This window comes from Pristiophorus japonicus, chromosome 20 (assembly GCF_044704955.1).
Source record: "Pristiophorus japonicus isolate sPriJap1 chromosome 20, sPriJap1.hap1, whole genome shotgun sequence".
In the NCBI taxonomy this organism is placed as follows: Eukaryota; Metazoa; Chordata; class Chondrichthyes; family Pristiophoridae; genus Pristiophorus; species Pristiophorus japonicus.
In genome coordinates, this window is record NC_091996.1 from 11,249,385 (window position 1) to 11,262,941 (window position 13,557).

Genomic DNA, 13,557 nt, shown 5'->3' on the forward strand with positions numbered 1-13,557 from the left:
CTTACTACACAGTATAAATGCACATGAGGCCCATGCTTGAGAGAAGGTCAGTCTGTGACCTGTCCTTTATTCCTTAGCACTCAAGTGATGAAGGTGGGTGGAGCTTCCCCTTTTATATCTGAAGGTCCAGGTTAGGAGTGTCTCCCACCTAGTGGTCAGTGTTCTCACGGTGTACAACTTAGGTCAGATTATACATGGGTTACAATGCTGGTTGAATACATGACATCACCTCCCCCCCCCCCCCCCCCCCAAAGTCTTATTGGGATCACAGGTTGAGTCTCTCTGGTGGTTTACGCTCCCTTGTAGAGCGCCTGAGTTGGGGCTCCGGTTGTTGGGCGCTGGCCTGAGTGTCTGCTGTTTGCAGTGCCTCAGGCCTATCCAGACTGCCCACAGTGACTGGGCTCTCCTCCCTTTGGTTCCGGTGTTCGGTCACCTGTGGTGGAGTGAACTCTACATCGTGTTCTTCCTCTGCTTCTTCTATGGGGTTGCTGAACCTCCTTTTTGTTTGATCCACGTGTTTGCAGCAGATTTGTCCATTGGTAAGTTTAACTACCAGAATCCTATTTTCCTCTTTGGCAATCACAGTGCCTGCGAGCCATTTAGGCCCTGCAGTATAGTTGAGGACAAAAACATGAACATTTACATAAATACATCGCGCCCTCGCATTCCTGTCATGGTAGTCATATTGTGGCTGGTGCCTGCTCTCGACAATTTCTTTCGTGGTGGGGTGTATAGGGGATAGCCGGGTTTTGAGCGTCCTTTTCATTAGCAGCTCTGCGGGTGGAACCCCTGTGAGCGAGTGTGGTCGGGATCTGTAGGCCAACAGGAGGCGTGATAAGTGGATTTGTAGGGAACCCCCTTGGATTCTGAGCATCTCCTGTTTGATTATCTGCACTGCTCGTTCTGCCTGGCCGTTTGAGGCCGGCTTGAACGGTACTGTTCTGACATGGTTAATTCCATTGCCTGCCATGAAGTCCTGGAATTCAGTGCTTGTGAAGCACGGGCCATTGTCGCTGACCAAGACGTCCAGTAGACCGTGGGAGGCGAACTTTGCCCGTAGACTTTCTACCGTGGCAGAGGATGTGCTTGAATTTAAAATGACACACTCGATCCATTTGGAGTAGGCGTCTACTACAACCAAAAACATTTTTCCCATGAAAGGACCTGCGTAGTCCACATGAATGCGTGACCAAGGCTTGGCGAGCCAAGGGCTAAGGGGGGCTTCCCTGGGCGAATTGCCCAGCTGGGCACACGCGTTGCACCTGCGAACACAAAGTTCTAGATCTGCGTCTATCCCTGGTCACCAAACGTGTGACCTGGCAATTGCCTTCATGACAATGCCTGGGTGCTCATTGTGGAGTTCTCTGATGAACACCTCTCTGTCCATCTGGGGCATGACTTTGCGGTTTCCCCACAGTAGGCAATCGGCCTGAATCGAGAGTTCATCCCTGTGCCTGTGAAATGGTTTAAATTCCTCAGGGCATGCCCTGTACATGGCTGCCCAGTCCCCATTCAGGACACATTTCTTAACTAGAGACAATAGCGGGTCTCTATTTGTCCAGATTTTAATCTGACGGGCTGTCACGGGTGAGCCTTCGCTTCCGAAAGCTTCAACAGCCATGACCATCTCAGCAGCATGCTCGGTAGCCCCCTCAGTGGTGGCTAGTGGGAGCCTGCTGAGTGCATCGGCGCAGTTTTCGGTGCCCGGTCTGTGCCGAATTGTATAGTCATAGGCGGCTAACGTGAGTGCCCACCTCTGCATGCGGGCCGATGCGTTTGCATTTATGGCCTTGTTGTCGGCCAAAAGGGACATTAGGGGTTTGTGATCTGTCTCCAGCTCAAATTTCCTGCCAAACAGGTACTGGTGCATTTTCTTTACAGCATATACACATGTGAGTGCCTCCTTTTCTACCATCCCGTAACCCCTTTCTGCCTGGGACAGACTCCTGGAGGTATAAGCTACCGGCTGTAACTGACCCTTGACATTGACGTGCTGCAACACACGCCCAACATCATAGGACAACGCATCGCACGTTAACACAAGTTTTTTACATGGGACGTATAGTGTTAAGAGTGTTGGAACATAACAAATTGCGTGCTCTATTAAAAGCCCTTTCCTGGCTGTCCCCCCAGACCCATTCGCAACCTTTGCGTAGGAGCACGTGTAGCGGCTCTAGCAGCGTGCTCAATTTGGAAATAAAGTCACCAAACTAGTTCAGGAGCCCCAGGAACGAATGCAGCTCCGTCGTGTTACGGGGTCTGGGTGCTCTCTGGATCGCTTCCGTCTTGGACGCAGTAGGGCTGATCCCGTCTGCTGCTACCCTCACCCCCAGGAATTCTACCTCTGGAGCTAGGAAGACGTACTTCGCCTTTTTCAGTCGCACCCCTACCCGGTCCAGTCTGCGTAGCATCTCCTCCAGGTTGTGGAGGTGTTCTTCAGTATCGTATCCCGTGATGAGGATGTCGTTCTGAAAAACCACCGTCCCTGGAATCGACTTGAGGAGGCTTTCCATATTTCGTTGGAAAATCGCGGTGGCCGAGCGAATCCCGAATGGACATCTGTTGTACTGAAACAACCTCTTGTGTGTCGTGATGGTGGTCAGCTTCTTCGACTCACTCGCCAGCTCCTGGGTCATGTAAGCTGAGGTCAGGTCCAATTTTGAAAAAGGTTTGCCACCGGATAGCATCGCAAAGAGGTCCTCCGCTCTCGGTAGTGGGTACTGGTCTTGGAGTGACACCTGATTGATGGTGACCTTGTAATCACCACATATCCTGACCGACCCATCCGCCTTGAGCACCGGCACAATCGGGCTCGCCCAGTCACTGAATTCGACTGACGAGATGATGCCTTCCCCCAGCAGGCGGTCCAATTCGCCTTCTATCTTTTCCCGCATCACGTACGCCACCGCTCTGGCCTTGTGATGTACTGGCCTGGCATCCTGGTTTATGTGAATCACTACTTTGGCCCCCATGAAAGTGCCGATGCCGGGTTGAAATAATGAGTCAAATTTGTCCAGGATCTGTGAGCATGATACTCGCTCCACAGAGGAAATTGCATTGACATCGCCCCACTTCCAGTTCATGACAGCAAGCCAACTCCTCCCCAGTAGTGCGGGACCGTCCCCTGGGACAATCCAGAGTGGCAGTCTGTTCTCCGAATCTTTGTGGGTCACAACTACCGTGGCGCTGCCTAGCACCGGAATGATCTGCTTTGTGTATGTCCGTAGCTGTGCATCAATCGGCGATAATTTTGGCCTCCTGGCCTTGGACGCCCACAACTTTTTGAACTGTTTGATACCCATCAGGGACTGGCTGGCCCCCGTATCTAGCTCCATTGTTACTGGGATGTCATTGAGGAGCACTTTCATCATTATCGGTGGTGTCCTGGTGTATGAACTGTATACGTGCTCCACATGAACTCGCTGAACTTCAGCTTCCAGCGATTTTCCCCCAGCGTTCACTTCTGCAATTTCTGCAAGTATTTTGCTCATCTCTGCAAACTCTGGCTGAGTGTGTGCCTCCACGCCTCCAACATGAGCTGTTGTTTGAAACAAAAGGTCCCTTGCCAGTCGATCGTCCCTGACTGCCCCTGTGACTGTCCTTGAGTGCGCCATTAACAGGTGTTGATGGCCCCATTACTGGCCGCATTGTCCCTTGCAATGGCATGAATCGCCATTCAGCTTGCCATTGTCTGTCGAACTCCCCCTCTGGGTTCGACTACATGTTGGGGCATGTCCGATTGCCCTTGTCTGCCTGGAGAACTGTGTGCTGCTTTAACAATGTTGAATCTCTGTCCCAACCATTCCTTAACACAGTACCTCTCGTCTGTTCTGCTAGTGGCCATGCTCGCGTGGTTTAAATCCCAGTTTCTCGTCGCCATTGATACGTCCTTACTATACAGTATAAATGCACACGAGGCCCATACTTGAGAGAAGGTCAGTCTGTGACCTGTCCTTTATTCCTTAGCACTCAAGTGATGAAGGTGGGTAGAGCTTCCCCTCTTATACCTGAAGGTCCAGGTTAGGAGTGTCTCCCACCTAGTGGTCATTGTTCTCACAGTGTGCAACTTAGGTCAGATTATACATGGGTTACAATGCTGGTTGAATACATGACAATGGTGAATAAGGCTGATGAGCTGAGAGTACAGGTAGACATTTGGGAGTATGACATTATAGCCATTACAGAGACATGGCTGAAAGAGGGGCAGATTTGGCAGGTAAATATTCCTTATCACAGGATTTTTAGACAAAACAGAAAGGGGGATAAAAAGGGAGGAAGGTTTGCGATATTGATTAAAGAAACTATTACAGCTGTGAGGAGGGATGATATGTTAGAGTGATCATCAAATGAGGCCATATGGGTCGAACTGAAAAATAAAAAAGGGGCGATCACACTGCTGGGTATGTATTATAGACCCCCAAACAGTGGGAGGGAGATAGAAGAGCAAATATGTAGGCAAATTTCTGTGAAGTCCAAAAACCACAGGGCAGTAATAGTAGGGTATTTCAATTATCCTCATATTGATTGGGACAAATATAGTGTGAAGGGTATAGAGGGTGCGGAATTCATAAAATGCATAAAAGAGAATTTTTTTAGTCAGCATGTAACAAGCCCAACACGGAAGGGGGTGGTTCTGGATTTAGTTTTGGGGAATGAAGCTGGGCAGGTGGAAGGGGTATCAGTGGGAGAGCACTTGGGTGCCAGTGACCATAATTCAGTCAGATTCAAGGTAGTCATGGATAAGGATAAGGATAGACCAGGAATAAAAGTCCCAAATTGGGGAAAAGCTAACTTTGCAAAGTTGAGTAGTGATTTGGCCACAGTGGACTGGAAACAGATACTTGTGGGTAAATCAGTGTCGGAACAGTGGGAGGCATTCAAGGAGGAGATCCGGAGGGCTCAGGCCAAACATGTGCCCTTAAAGAAAAAGGGTGGGAATAACAATTCTAGAGCCCCCTGGTTGTCTAGGGACTTGCAGAGGAGGATAAAGAAAAAAAGGGAAGCTTATGTCATATATCAACGGCTAAATATTGTCGAATCTCTGGAGGAATATAGAAAGTTCAGAGGTATAATTAAAAAGGATATTAGGAATGCTAAGAGAGAGCATGTAAAATTAAGGAAAACCCAAAGATATTCTACAAATATATTAAGAGTAAGAAGATAACTAAAAAAGGGGTAGGGCCTATTAGAGACCATGAGGGTAATCTTTGTGTGGAGGCGGAAGATGTTGGTATGGATCTTAATGAATACTTTGCATCTGTTTTCACAAAGGAAAGGGGCAATGCAGATACTGCTGTCGAGGAGGAGTGTGAAATTCTGGATGTAATGAACATAGCAAGAGAAGCAGTATTAAGGCGTTTAGCAGCTTTGAAAGTGGAAAGAACCAGGGGACACAGTCTTCGGATAAGGGGTAAGCCATTTAGGACTGAGATGAGGAGAAACTTCTTCACTCAGAGTTGTTAACTTGTGGAATTCCCTGCCGCAGAGAGTTGTTGATGCCAGTTCATTGGATATATTCAAGAGGGAGTTAGATATGGCCCTTACGGCTAAAGGGATCAAGGGGTATGGAGAGAAAGCAGGAAAGGGGTACTGAGGTGAATGATCAGCCATGATCTTATCGAATGGTGGTGCAGGCTCGAAGGGCCGAATGGCCTACTCCTGCACCTATTTTCTATGTTTCTATGTTTCTATAAGTCCCCAGGCCTGGATGAAATGCATCCCAGGCTGTTGAGCGAAGTAAAAGAGGAAATAGCAGAGGCCTTGACCATCATTTTCCAGTCCTCTTTGGATTTCGGCATGGTGCTGGAGGACTGGAGGGCTGCTAATGTGGTACACTTGTTTAAGAAGGGAGAAAGGGATAGGCCAAGTAATTACAGGCCTGTCAGTGTTGCTTGAATGGTAATTTCACTAGTTGTGTGACTAGTAGTTGCCTGCGATGGCTTTTGAGTTAAATACCAAATGACACACTAGACAATGGCGGTACCGTTAATGTTTGTTTAATACAGAAGTAGTATAAGACTCACCACTTATACTTTATAGTTACCCAATAGGTCCCTGGATGATCAGTCCGCCCTAACACTGTTCCGTCAAGGGTCTCTTCCCTGGTGCCTACTTCTGCTGAGTGTTACTCCTAGGTCCTCACTATGGACTGTCCAAACCTGTCTATCTTTAGACCCTCCTTTTCATGCCTAACTAGTCGAGTTGGTGCCACTAAGTCTGAGGTCAATAGGTCTAAGGTAATTAGCTTCTTTCCTGCTGAAATTGACAGTGCATACTCAATCTTTGTGTTGGGGGAAATTGGCTCCACTTTGTCTGCCCAGACCGGTAATCTCATGGCCTGTACCTCCACATTCCTCCCTTTGATCAATCATCTGTATATATCTAATGATTTAATCACAGTAGGGTTTCGGCTGCGATACAGGGTCCTCTTTGTACTTGTCCTCTTCTTTCGATATTAATAATTTCTTCGTTTCCAATTCTCATAGGTCTCAACGGATGAGTGCAGAAGCTTGGTTTGGGTATTGGGCAAATTTGTGTTCCATAATGGTAGGTCTTTTTGGTGGCAGTGAAACAATAAATCCATTTCACAAATAGGCACTACTGCTGAATGTTTGGGCCTTCACATTCAACATGGTGAGAGTACTGTTCTTGAAACCACACGGTGCAGTGTTTTCGCATCTGGCATCCATCTGGAAGATGGGGTTCCTTGTTCGAGGTCAGACTCTGAATTTGGGTATTATTGATATAGGTGGGGACCCGACCCTCTTTGGTTTCCTGCAGGTGTTCCCGTAAGTATTCCATCATCCAGTTTCCATAACTTGCTGAGTTTGGTTCTCTGCTTTCTTGGCAACATTGATTAATTGGTTGATAGTCTGAGCGTGACTTTCCAATATGGCCACCATTCTTTTCTCCAGCTTACCGTCATTTTCTTTTCCTGCCTCCGTTACCTGTCTCTGATTATTATTTAAACTATTTAAAACTTGCTTTATTTGTCCGGTCAATCCCTTTATCTTAGCGTTCAGATTAGTAATATCTAAGGTATTGACCAAGGTCATTCCTGCCCCGTACGCTGTACCTTTGTCATTTGCAATGTGTTTTTTCTGCAAATCCTCATTTCCATCTTATTCGGTCCTATTTCTTGTCTCAACAGTAGTGAAGTCAGGTCCTGATACAATTTCCTTAAATTGTCCGGGCACCAGTTGAGCAACTGAATATTACTTGTGTTAAGTACAACAGGTATCAAATGGAATTCTTTGAGGATATACCGAGCATGGTGGATAGAGGTGAACCCGATGGATGTGGTGTATTTGGATTTCCAAAAGGCATTCGATAAGGTGCCGCACAAAAGGTTACTGCAGAAGATAAAGGTACGCGGAGTCAGAGGAAATGTATTAGCATGGATCGAGAATTGGCTGGCTAACACAAAGCAGAGAGTCGGGATAAATGGGTCCTTTTCAGGTTGGCAATCGGTGGTTAGTGGTGTGCCACAGGGATCGGTGCTGGGACCACAACTGTTTACAATATACATAGATGACCTGGAAGAGGGGATGGAGTGTAGTGTAACAAAATTTGCAGATGACACAAAGATTAGTGGGAAAGCGGGTTGTGTAGGGGACACAGAGAGGCTGCAAAGAGATTTAGATAGGTTAAGCAAATGGGCTAAGGTTTGGCAGATGGAATACAATGTCGGAAAATGTGAGATCATCCACCTTGGGGAAAAAAAAACAGTAAAAGGAAATATTATTTGAATGGGGAGAAATTACAACATGCTGCGGTGCAGAGGGACCTGGGGGTCCTTGTGCATGAATCCCAAAAAGTTAGTTTGCAGGTGCAGCAGGTAATCAGGAAGGCAAATGGAATGTTGGCCTTCATTACGAGAGGGATGGGATACAAAAGCAGGGAGGTCCTGCTGCAGCTGTACAGGGTATTGGTGAGGCTGCATGCAGTTTTGCATGCAGTACTTTGGAGGGGGTACAGAGACGATTCACTAGGCTGATTCCGGAGATGAGGGGGTTACCTTCTGATGATCGATTGAGTAGACTGGGTCTTTACTCGTTGGAGTTCAGAAGGATGAGGGGTGATCTTATAGAAACATTTAAAATAATGAAAGGGATAGACAAGATAGAGGCAGAGAGGTTGTTTCCACTGGTCGGGGAGACTAGAACTAGGGGGCACAGCCTCAAAATACGGGGGAGCCAATTTAAAACCGAGTTGAGAAGGAATTTCTTCTCCCAGAGGGTTGTGAATCTGTGGAATTCTCTGCCCAAGGAAACAGTTGAGGCTAGCTCATTGAATGTATTCAAATCACAGATAGATAGATTTTTAATCAATAAGGGAATTAAGGGTTACGGGGAGCGGGCGGGTAAGTGGAGCTGAGTCCACGGCCAGATCAGCCATGATCTTGTTGAATGGCGGAGCAGGCTCAAGGGGCTAGATGGCCTACTCTTGTTCCTAATTCTTATGTTCTTATGTTTTACACTGTACATTGTCATCAAATTACAGTAATAAACTGTTGTGTATGGAGAAAGAGTCAGACTGAGCTCAAAGTAAAGTGTGACCTTAGTCTTTTATTGCAGGTCTCCAGAATGCCTCTCCAATCTGTGAAGCCTCCTTAAATACCTGTGCTCCCAAGGGATTATGGGATCCGTTGGGACTCCAGGGGAAGAGACCTCTGGTGGCTGTACAGAGTAAATACAAGTCCACATATATAACAACACTTCCCCTCCCCGCCCCCCACCACCAAAGTCAATAGTGTAACTATTTACAATGTGAGTCGATCTGGGCCCTTCTTGCCCTGGTTGATCGTCTCAGTGTGAAAGCTCGTGTTGGAGAATCATTTGTTGGGCCCTCGTTGGGCTGCTGTGTAGCTGTCCTTGCTGGGCTGCTTGGTGTGTTGAGCCCTGCTGGGCTGCTGTGGATGATGGGTTCTGCTTCGTGGTCAACTGTGGTGCTAGTTGTCACTGGTGTGTATGTTGGGGGATCAAAGAAGGTAGGGTCCAAGGTGGGTTGCTCAGGGTAGTCTGTGAATCTGAGTTTGATTTGGTCCAAGTGTTTTCCGGTGAATGAGTCCATTTGAAAGTTTGATCCGAAACACCCTGCTCCCCTCTTTGGCCACGACAATGCCGGGAAGCCACTTTGGACTTTGTCCATAATTTAGTACAAATACAGGATCATTGACTTCAATCTCACGTCAAATTTGCGCTATTATGATATGTACTTTGTTGAAGCTGCCTGCTCTCTTCGTATTCGTGTCGATCAGGTGAACTAACGAGAGCCTTGTCTTAAGTGCTCTTTTCATGACATTCAGCAGGTGGAATCCCAGTGAGCGAGTGAGGTCTCATGCGGTAGCTAAGCTGGACTCGGGATAGGCGAGTCTGCAGTGAGCCTTCAGTTACCCTCTTCAAGCCCTGCTTGATAGTTTGCACTGCTCTCTCTGCCTGATCATTGGATGCTGATTTGAACCGGGCAGATGTAACATGTTTGATCCTGTTACGGGTCATGAATTCTTTGAACTCCGCACTGGTAAAACATGGCCCGTTGTTGCTCACAACGACATCAGGTAGTCCGTGCGTGGCAAACATGGCTCACAGGCTTTTAGTGGTTGTTGACATTATCTCGCATTCAATCTATTTGGAGTACGCATCTACAACCACAAGTAACATTTTACCCAAAAACGGGCCTGCATACTCGACATGGACCCTGGACCATGGGGTTTGGAGGGCCAAGACCATAAACTTAGTTGTGCCTCCCTGGGTGCATTGCTTAACTGCGAGAATGTGTTACATCTGCGCACGCAGGACTCTAAGTCCGCATCGATACTGGGCCACCACACGTGGGATCTGGTTATCGCTTTCATCATTATGATGCCTGGGTGGGTACTGTGGAGGTCATTGATGAAGGTATCTCTGCCCTTCTTGGGGACCACTACCCGATTGTCCACAGAAGGCAGTCTGCCTGTATGGACATTTCATTTTTGCGCCGCTGGTACGGCTTTATCTCTTCCTGCATTTCCACTGGGACACTGGACCAGCTCCTGTGAAGCACACAATTTTTAACTAGGGGACAGTAAGGGGTCCTGGCTCGTCCAGGTTCTAATCTGTTGGGCTGTGACGGGTGATTGCTCACTCTCCTACGCTTCCATTACCATGACTAAATCTGCGGGCTGCGCCATTTCCACCCCCGTGGTGGGCAATGGCAGCCTACTGAGAGCATCAGCACAGTTTTCTGTGGCGGATGGCGTAGTTGTATGCGGACAACGTGAGCGCCCATCTCTAGATGCGGACCAATACATTAGTATTTATCCGCTTACTCTCGGAAAACAGGGATATTAGTGTTTTATGGTCAGTTTCCAAATCAAATTTTAGCCCAAACAGATATTGATACATTTTCTTTACCACATAAACACACGCTAACGCTTCTTTCTCAATCATGCTGTAGGCTCTCTCAGCCTTAGACAGACTCCTGGATGCAGTTTCCCGAAATCATTAGCTTTTTGCAATACACACCCGATGCCATATGATGACACATCACATGCTCGTACCAAACGCTTGCATGAATCATACAACACAAGTAATTTGTTTGAGCATAACAATTTTCTCACTTTTACAAAGGAATTTTCTTGCCTTTTGCCCCATACCCATTCGTCTCCTTTACGCAGTAAGACTTGCAGTGGTTCTAACAGTGTGCTGAGACCCAGTAAGAAGTTACCAAAGTAGTTCAGGAGTCCTAGAAACGACTGCAGCTCTGTCACGTTCTGTGGCCTCGGTGCGTTCTCGATTGCCTCCATCTTCGAATCGGTGGGCCTGATGCCATCCGCCGCAATTCTCCTCCCCAGGAACTCAACTTCAGGCGCCAGGAAAATGCACTTTGAGTGTTTTAACCTGAGCCCACGTGGTTGAGTCGACGAAGAACCTCCTCCAGGTTCTGCAGATGATCGATTGTGTCCCGAACTGTAACCAAGATGTCATCCTGGGAGACCACCATGCGCGGGACCGACTTCAGTAAGCTTTCCAAGTATCTCTGGAATATCGCTGCGGCTGATCGAATTCCAAACGGGCATCTATTATAAATAAAGAGACCTTTGTGCGTGTTGATGCAGGTGAGGCCCTTCGATGATTCCTCCAGCTCCTGCGTCATGTAGGCCGAGGTCAAGTCCAGCTTCGTGAATGTCTTTCCTCCCGCCAGCGTAGCAAAAAGATCGTCGGCCTTTGGTAGTGGGTATTGATCCTGCAGGGAGAAACGATTGATAGAATCTAAGGCGATTACAAAGTAACTAACGGTGCCATCTCCCTTGAGGACTGGAACGATCAGACTGGCCCACTCGTTGAATTCGATCGGCGAAATGATGCCCTCTCTTTGCAGCCGGTCTAGCTCGATCTCTACCCTTTCTCTCAACATGTACGGTACTGCTCTCGCCTTGAGATGGATGGGTCGCACCGCCGGAATTAGGTGGATCTGCACTTTTGCTCCTTGGAATTTCCCGATGCCTGGATCAAACAGCGAAGGAAATTTGTTTAGGACCTGGGCACACGAAGTACCGTCAGTGGACGACAGCGCTCGGACGTCGTCCCAGTTCCAGTGTATCATTCCCAGCCAGCTCCTGCTGAGCAGCGTGGGACCATCGTCTGGTACCATCCAGAGTGGTAGCTTATGCACCGCTCCATCGTAGGAGACCTTTATAGTAGCACTGCAGTTTACGGGAATCAGTTCCTTTGTGTAAGTTCTCAGTTTCATGCGAATGGGAGTCAAGACTGGCCTTGAGGCCTTGCTGCACCACAATTTATCGAAAGTTCCCGTGTCCAGCTCCATTGACACCGGGAGTCCATTTAATTCAACCTTCAGCATTATCGGGGGACACTTTGTGTATACCTCTGCCTCCTCGGTCTGAGGCTCTGGTTCATCGTGATCCGCCGTGGACCTGTCCTCCTCTGCAACATGGTGGCTTGCAGGATTAACAGGGTTTACAGCTCGCCTGCACATACAAAGGAGGGGTCCCATTGTTCAACAGCACTTGTAAACGTACCCTTTGAAGCAGCATGAATGGAAACGATGATCACCCCCGCAGCGCCAACAAGGTGTTAATGGCCTTGCATTCATCACCCTTGATGGACTCTCAGACATCTACGGACGTGCAGCTGCAGGCATGTGTGGCCTGTCTTGTACGTTGTGATTTGAATACATCACTTTGTTCACAGTACTTGTAGCAGCATTCATGTGCTGAGAGACTTGTTTAGTATTGTCACTGGTGGCAATGAACGCCTGGGCTATCGCTATGTCCTTACTCAAGGTTGGGGTCTCTACAGTCAAAAGTTTGCGAAGTATCACTTCATGAACAATGCCAAGTACGAAAAAGTCTCTGAGCATGTGCTCCAAATGTCCTTCAAATTCGCAATGTCTTAGCTCGGCGACATAACTCGGTACTTCCTGGCCTTCAGACCTTTTGTAGGTGTAGAACCTGTACCTCGCCATCAGAACGCTTTCCTTCAGGTTCAGATGCTCCCAGACCAGTGTGTACAAATCATCGTACGATTTCTCTGTGGGTTTCACTGGAGGAAGCAGATTTTTCATGAGGCCATACATTGGTGCCCCGCAGACGGTGAGGAGAATCGGCCTTCGTTTGGCAGCATTCGCTTCTCCTTCCAGCTCGTTGGCCACGAAGTATTGGTTGAGTCGCTCCACGAAGGTTTCCTAATCATCTCTCTTGAGAATTTCTCCAGGATGCCCACTGTTCCCTGCATCATTGAGTTCGTCATCTGTATCTCGTCGCCAGTTGTTATGTATGAATAAAGAATCTGACTGGATACTGTGAGCTCAAAGTAAAGTGTGTCCTTATTGCAGGTCTCCAGAGTGCCTCTCCAGCCTATGAGGCCTCCTTAAGTACCTATGCTCCCAAGGGATTGTGGGATCCCTTGGGACTCCAGGGCATGAGCCCTCTGGTGGCTGTACAAGGTATATACAAGTTGACATATATAACAACATGGCCATTAATACATGAGGGAGGACCTTGTTCCAGGACGTGTGGTTCTGCTGTACTAATTTTCGTAACATTGTTTTTAATGTCCGTTTCATGCGCCCGACCACTCCGTTTGATTCCGGATGGTAGGCGATATGGAATTTCTGTTTTACCCCTGTCAATTGCATGACCTGCTGCATAACTTGTCCCGTGAAATGTGTTCCCTGGTCAGAATCGATGCCCATCTGGAGAACACTTCTTCCATAAGTATTTTTGTGGTTGTGGCGGCCGAATTATTGTTAGTTGGAAATGCTTTGGTCCATTTGGAGAATACGTCCACCACTACTAGGATGTGTTTATTACTGCTGGGTAAAGGTCCTACATAGTCTATCTGAAGTGGAGTCCAAGGGCCCTTGCCCTGTTTAGTATGTCCTGATTCTGCCTGGTTTTTGTATTTAGATTGTTTTGGACACACATCAGACAGTTTTTGTCATACCCATCCACTTCTTGCTGTATTCCAGGCCACCAGCATAGCTCTTTCAATTTGGCCACGGTCTTATCTATTCCCTGATGCCCATTGATCCTGTAGTTCGGGGGAGGGGTCA